The sequence below is a fragment of the Citrus clementina genome, unplaced genomic scaffold (assembly GCF_000493195.1).
Source record: "Citrus clementina cultivar Clemenules unplaced genomic scaffold, Citrus_clementina_v1.0 scaffold_6, whole genome shotgun sequence".
Lineage (NCBI taxonomy): Eukaryota > Viridiplantae > Streptophyta > Magnoliopsida > Sapindales > Rutaceae > Citrus > Citrus x clementina.
Window position 1 is genome coordinate 1,892,003 of NW_006262139.1, and position 5,771 is coordinate 1,897,773.

Here is a 5,771-nt window from a genome sequence, read left to right on the forward strand (position 1 = left end):
AGACCTTCAACCATCTCCTTGACTTCTTTGATTCCCGAAGTTGACTCGCCAATTTGAACCTCATTTACTCCTTTAATTCTTCTAGTATTCCTGAGTGATCGACTCCGTTGTTGGGAATTATCCGCTTGTCGTTGGAAGAATTCCCAAATTTCTGATGCACTTTTTGACATTAGCTCTCCTCCACTTGTTGCCATTAGCCATTCTTGCACATTTGGTAGTAATCCCTCCAAAAAGTATTGGCATTGGTGCCATTTCTCGTACCCATGATGTGGACACTTCAAGAGTAGCCCATTAAATCGCTCCCATGTTTCGAAAAATTGCTCGTCCTCTCTCTGGGTAAACTCTGAGATTTCCCTGCGAATAGCATTGGTTTTATGCACTGGGAAATATTTATTTAAAAATTTAGTTACCATTTGTTCCCATGATGAAATGCTATTAGCAGGCAATGTATTAAGCCATGAACGAGCTCTATCCTTTAAAGAAAATGGGAATAGTCTAAGTTTAACATCATCATCTGAAAAATTCTCATATTTGAAAGTTTGACAAATGGCATGAAAATCATTCAAATGATTATATGGATCCTCATTTTCTAGGCCATAAAATGTGGGGAGACAATTTAGCACACTAGGTTTTAATTCGAAACTCCTAGCAGCTACATTTGGGTATCTTATGCATGATGTGCTCAAATTAGCTAAGGGACTGAAGTAGTCCTTAAATGGCCTCTCCTGTGGTTGCAAATCCATTTTATTTTTAATTTGTTTGTGTGTGCGAAGTGTTTTTTCTAGTTCAAGGTCTATAGGTTCAAGATTAGTTAATAATGACCTACGACCATGCATGCAAAACAAATAAAATAAAAATAAAGATAGGAACAAAACAAGTAAAAATAAAGAAGAGGGAGAAATTACGATACTAACCTTATTGCGCTATTACAACCTTTCTATAAAAATACACAAAAATAAATACGTGAAAGAAATTAACTAAAAATTAAATTAATAAGATAAACAAAAAAAAATTACAAAGAAAAATAAATGGAAAATTAAATTACAGAATTTTAAAGAAGAGAAAAAGAAAAGAAATACTAACCTTTAAATGTAGATTCACTTTTTTTTTAATAATAAAAAAAAATACAAGAAAACAAATAAAAGAAATTATTCACAAAAATTAATTCTATGAATTAAAATTACTTACCTCCCCGGCAACGGCGCCAAAAACTTGTTGTGCAAATTTTAATGTACTCGCAAGCGCACGAATCTATTGTAGTGTAGATCAATGGTGACGAGTGTCGATCCCACGAGGAGGTGGATTTTAATTATATGTAGAATTAATTTTGTAAATGGGTGGTTGGAATTGTGGTGGAAGTGATTTAAATTATTCTAAAATTGGAATTGAAATGGCGATAATAAATTCTAAAATTTGACTTGCAATGGCGAGAATAGATTGAAGATAATTCTATTGAAATGACGTACTTGGGTATTCGGATCCGCATCAACATGCATCATGGGCTAAATATTCCTTATTAATGCCAATTAAATCATGAGGGGGGAATCCACACCTCATGAACCACGCTCTAATCAATATGGTGCTAAGGGCTTATCGTGCCAAATAATAATAACCTTATACTAGAGGGCCGGTGAAACCAAGGCGGTACTAGACAAGATTAGTATTATTTGTCGACGAGAAGTCAAAACATCCACAAAAACTAGAGGGGAAGAGAAAATAAATTTACCAAATTAAGCCCATGACACATGTTGAGACTTCACCTTCAACCCAAGCTTGAAAGAAAATTAGCCACTCATAATTGAACTAGGGGCAAAATAGAAATTTATTAAAATACGAAGAAAATACAAGATGGAGAGGGAATTACAGAAAACAGAGTCCAAAAATGGATTCAGAGATATCAAATTAGGGGGGGGAGGCCCCCTTTTTATAGATACATGGAGTAAATCATGGCCATCGGATTAAAAACTGTTTGGACGCTCAGGATTGCGCCACGTCATCAGTCAACAATCCACGGTTTGACCACGCGGATGAACAGTAACACGGTTTGACCCGACTTTGAACAGTAACGCGGTTTGGTTGAAAATAATCCTGTGTGATGCATGCACCGTACGCAAGATTTTTCGTCCACTGATATGCTGCCACGTCACCATCAACAGTACATAAGAATTTTAATCCAACAGGATCGTGACACCTCATCAGTCAATGCCACATCATCGGTCAATGCCACGTCATCATCCGTCTATGTGAACAGTGTCGTGAACAATAACGTATACAGTACCGTACACGTGAATAATACCGTACATGTGAATAGTGCCATTTTTCCTTTTATGCTCCTCCTAAGGTTTTCGACCGTCCTGAGTTCAAAAGTGATGTCTGTTTTGCCGTCTGATCTCTCCTTTATTGTGAAATGACTATAATGCCCCTAAAATACATAAAATACTTAATTAAAATAAAACACATGTAATTAAATCACAAGAAGGTTAAATATATAAAAGTAAGGGTTGTTAGTAAGACTTAAAATGTAAAATGACGGTTTTCTCCTTTATAAATATGCATTTTCTAACACTCAACAAGCAGCATACGAGACAGTGGCTCAATTACATAGGTAGTTTGTGAGATAATTGTGTAATTGCGCTTTTTAGGTGGGGGAGGTTTCTCACTACCATGAGTTATGATGGCCAACCACCTTAGCTTGGCTTGGGGCCTTGTGCCAAGTCTTGATAGCAACATGGGCGTGCTTGTGCGAGCACAAAAGCAAGGCAAGTCTGACACGTGAGCTAGAGCACGACAGCAAGCATACGCTATGGCATAGGCACAGGGAATGCGTGACAATGCGCGCAATGGCGTGCATGGTGGCACACGTAGCATCTCGCAAGTGCATGGGCGCAATGGGCAGGCAGGCGCGAGGAGCAATGAAAGCGCATGCACGAGGTACAAGGGCGCGCGAGTATTGGGTGCAGCAACGCACAAGCGTGGCTCAGAGGCACGTGATCGTATGGCTTAGCAGCGTACGAGACAGTGGTTCAATTACGTAGGCAGTTTGCAAGATAATGGCGTAATTGCGTGCCAAAATACGCACAAGTGTGCAGCAACATGGGGCATCCACGAGGGCCCTAATCATGCGAAGATGAAAGGCATTCATGCACGGGCTATATGCAGATAGTGGTAGTTGAAAGTGGAGTTTGGTGGCTAAAACTCTCCAAAAGTGGGCCTAAAATGAAGCATAAGTGGCAGTTGTGGATGCAACGCAATGGGAGAAATGGCCTTAGATCACATACCTAGAAATAAGGGGCAAAGTACTTGTCAAGAAGGTGGGCACCAGCGGTTACATCCCATGATTTCCTTTCTAATAAGCTTAATGGGCAGCGGTTGCTCGATACAAGGGGGAGTAGAGATGTGCGAACATGCTTAGTGGTGCCTAAAATTTGGGGACATAAATTAAGGTCGTGCGAGGGTGGCGCGCTACCTAAACTTAGCAAATATGTGTGTCATTTGCAAACTTGTGTATATAAATAGTGGTGGGGACGTATGTTGGGGAGTGAGTTTTGGGTAGAGAGGTGTGTCGTGAGCACTTGAACTATTTGTAATTTTTTCTTATTACAGAAATAAAAAATTTGGGGGTTGGTGCCTCCGTAAAAAGCAAATTACTTGTGTTCTTGTGGCTTGTACGTGTGTTATTGAGAAATCTCTCTTGCATAACCTCCATTACGAGTTTTGGATTACTTGCAACGAATTAGCTTCCATCGGGCATTATGGCTAAGCGGAGTACTTAGTGCCATCGCGCGGGTTGCATCCGTGAGATGGCCATTATCAACCTGGTCCACACATTGCAAATGAATTATTAAAGTTTCCGTACACATCTCAACAAAAAGCAGATCCAATAATTCCTCGGGATTGTTAATTATGTCCGTGATTTCATCCCTAAAGTTGCAATCCACACAAGCCAGTTGTCCCGCATGCTCAGAAAACAGTGCCCTCCATGGGGACCAGCACAAACACAAGCTGTCCAACAACTAAAGGTGATAGCCCAGTTGTTGTGCAAATTTTAATGGTGACGAGTGTCGATCCCACGAGGAGGTGGATTTTAATTATATGTAGAATTAATTTTGTAAATGGGTGGTTGGAATTGTGGTGGAAGTGATTTAAATTATCCTAAAATTGGAATTGAAATGGCGATAATAACTTCTAAAATTGGAATTGCAATGGCGAGAATAAATTGAAGCGAAATCTATTGAAATGACGTACTTGGGTATCTGGATCCGTATCAACATGCATCATGGGCTAAATAATCCGTATTAATGCCAATTAAATCATGAGGTGGGACTCCACACCTCATGAACCACGTTCTAATCAATATGGTGCTAAGGGCTTATTGTGCCAAATAATAATAACCTTGTACTAGAGGGCCGGTGAAACCAAGGTGGTACTAGACAAGATTAGTATTATTTGTCGACGAGAAGTCAAAACATCCACAAAAACTAGAGGGGAAGAGAAAATAAATTTACCAAATAAAGCCCATGACACATGTTGAGACTTCACCTTCAACCCAAGCTTGAAAGAAAATTAGCCACTCATAATTGAACTAGGGGCAAAATGGGAATTTATTAAAATACGAAGAAAATACAAGATGGATAAGGAATTATAGAAAATGGATCCCAAAAATGGATTCAGAGATATCAAATTAGAGGGGGGAGGCCCCCTTTTTATAGATACATTGAGTAAATTGTGGCCATCGGATTAAAAACAGTTTGGACGCTCAAGATTTCGCCACGTCATCAATCAACAGTGCACATGAACAGTACACGGTTTGACCACACAGATAAACAGTAACATGGTTTGACCCGGGTGAACAGTGACGCGGTTTGGTTGAAAATAATCCAGTGTGATGCATGTACCGTACGCGAGATTTTTGGTCCACTGATATGCGGCCACGTCACCATCAACAGTACATAAGAATTTTAGTCCAACAGGATCGTGACACCTCATCAGTCAATGCCACATTATCGGTCAATGCCACATCATCGATCCGTCTATGTGAACAGTGCCGTGAACAGTAACGTATACAGTACCGTACACGTGAATAGTACCGTACATGTGAACAGTGCTATTTTTCCTTTTATGCTCCTCCTAAGGTTTTCGACCGTCCTGAGTTCAAAAGTGACGTCCGTTTTGCCATCTGATCTCTCGTTTATTGTGAAATGACTATGATGCCCCTAAAATACATAAAAACTTAATTAAAATAAAACAAACGGAATTAAATCAAAAGAAGGTTAAATTCATAAAAGTAAAGGTGTTAATAAAACTTGAAATGTAAAATGATGGTTTTCTCCTTTATAAATATGCATTTTCTAACACTCAACACCAGTCACCTCCTCCTCTCCAAATTCCCACAACTAGACAACGCATTCTACAGATCGATGCCAGTGATGATTACTGGAGTGCCATCCTTCTTGAAGAGATAAATGGTGTACGTCACTTCTTTGCACATGCAAGCAGACAATTCAAAGACTTTGAAAAGAATTACCATTTGATCGACAAATAGATTTTGGCGGTCAAGTATGGAATCAAAAAATTTAAATTTCATCTAATCAGCTGTAAATTCCTTATCAACATGGACAACTTCTCTTTTCCTAGAATCTTTGACTTTAAAAACAAGTTGCTCCCTGACAAACAGCTGCTCAGCCTTAAAAATTAGTTTGCTAAATATGATTTTACTGTCCAACACATAAAAGGCAAACAGAACCTCATCACAGATTTCCTTACACATCCGG

The 5,771-nt window shown here is 39.1% G+C and overlaps 1 non-coding gene across 1 annotated transcript; it reads left to right on the top strand.

Annotated features, from left to right (window-relative positions):
* Positions 1-258: 258 nt before the first annotated feature.
* Positions 259-362, top strand: LOC112097516. Its single transcript, XR_002905048.1, has one exon. It is a non-coding gene; the product is annotated as a small nucleolar RNA R71 (small nucleolar RNA).
* Positions 363-5,771: the final 5,409 nt, after the last annotated feature.